This window comes from Pteropus alecto, unplaced genomic scaffold, assembly GCF_000325575.1.
Source record: "Pteropus alecto unplaced genomic scaffold, ASM32557v1 scaffold78, whole genome shotgun sequence".
Taxonomy (NCBI): domain Eukaryota; kingdom Metazoa; phylum Chordata; class Mammalia; order Chiroptera; family Pteropodidae; genus Pteropus; species Pteropus alecto.
Genome location: NW_006443124.1, coordinates 18,669,805 through 18,671,154, shown reverse-complemented (window position 1 = coordinate 18,671,154; position 1,350 = coordinate 18,669,805).

The window sequence follows — 1,350 nt, the reverse complement described above, 5'->3', positions numbered from 1 at the left end:
TTGGTGGCATCTTGGGCTGAGATGCCAGAGGGAAAGCAAAGCTCATACTCGGCTTATGATTTGGCTGCCAGACACTCAGTTCATTTTGATGTGTACACAGTGTTCCTTGTTTGGTCAAATGCGAACAGATGCCCATTTGTCCTCGTGTGCTGCTGATGCCATCAGAGCAAAGTCCACTGTGATGGGCGTTTCACAGGGCCCTATGTAGTAGGCAGCACTACCTCCCTGTATAGGCCAGAAAGCCGAGGCCGCAGACCCTGGGACCCTTAGCCCAGCCAGAGCAGCCTGTCTAACTCCAAGGCCACTGTCACTGTGTTCAGTCAGGCTGTCTTCAGGCAGGCTCACTCTTCCCTCTATTTAAAGAAAGCAGAACAAGCTTTTTATCTGTTATCTTGAGATTGTGACAGTGCTAGGCAGTAGAGGCTTGGAAAGAGTTTGGAGGTGGTGCTTGGACAGTTATATATTTTTCTGTCTCTGACTTCGTTTGGCTCACAGTAATTATGTAAACAGACCTGGTATCCACAGTGTGAAACAGACTTTGTCATTTCCTGAAAACAGGCCTTCAGGAAGGAAAAGGTGGGAGGCCTCAACCTCTCCCTGGTCCTCACACTGTGATGCTCAGGCTTTACTCAGAGTCCAGAGGGCACGCGTGAAGGTAGGTGAGCATGGGTTGTGGGATTCCCCAGCACAAGTAGTTGGGCTTCTTGCCTAAAGTGGCAGAATCTAAATGGCTTTTGGGAAGGAACATGGATGACAAGAGGTTAGGCAAGTGCCAGGATCTATCTGTCCAGCAAATTCCGGCTGTCCTTTTGTTAGAGAAGCCGTGGTCCATGGTTGGCAACCCTACCAGGCCTGGAAGGTGTCTTCTACTCATAGCCTCAGAGGGCGTGGCAGAGCCTCCAACTTTGTTCAAGATTAACTCCTGCGTCCCCTGATGTTCCTGTGTCCCCTGATGTTCCTATTGACTTTGTTTAAATGACAAGAACCTGTTCTCACTTCCTGTTATCATGCCACATCTTTGCAGGGGCTCCAAGCAAGGTCCTGCTGACCTCTGGCCCGTCCTGAGCTCTGACCCCTGGCCCCTTGGCACTCTGGCATCTGAGGTGCCTGGGCAGCCCACTGCTCCTCATCTGCAGGCCTGGACCTTCTCTTCCTCTGGCTCTTAACATGTGGGGGGCTCTGTCCTGTGAGGTTCTGCCCTGCCAACTGCAGACCTGTGATGTCCTGGCATTTCCAGAGTGTAACCAAGATTTCAATGCCTGGGCCGAGGGAAATGTGAATGCTTGCATTTTAACTTTTTTCTTTCATTTAAAACAAAGTTTATGCGCTAAAAACAGATTAGGAAGAAAA